The sequence below is a fragment of the Charadrius vociferus genome, unplaced genomic scaffold, assembly GCF_000708025.1.
Source record: "Charadrius vociferus isolate BGI_N301 unplaced genomic scaffold, ASM70802v2 scaffold1066, whole genome shotgun sequence".
Lineage (NCBI taxonomy): Eukaryota > Metazoa > Chordata > Aves > Charadriiformes > Charadriidae > Charadrius > Charadrius vociferus.
The window spans coordinates 1-384 of NW_009648971.1; positions in this window are offsets into that span (position 1 = coordinate 1).

Sequence of the window (384 nt, forward strand, 5' to 3'; positions counted from 1 at the left end):
CGGCAGAGCCGGGACGTGCCGAGCCAAGCGCACCGTTTCCCCGCGGAGCAGCCGCTGCCATTTACCACCGCCGCTTTCCGAAACCATTAACTTTGCTTTTGCTCTTTCCTCTGTTTACCCTCCCGCCCTGCCTCCCCGGCGCCGCGCCGTAAATGTGGTTACAGGCCCCCGGAGGGAGGCTGCGCCGGTGGCGCCGGAGGCGGGTAAAGAACCTCAGCCACGGCACCGCCATCTCCAACTCCAGGGATGGATGCTGGGATCTCGCTCCCTTCACGCTGTCCCTTCTCCCCAACTCCTCCAGGCACCTTCTTTCCCCCCCTCTCCCCGCTTTGGCAGGACCTCAGCATCCTCCCTGCCTGGACCGGTGGAGGAGAGGGGTGGCAG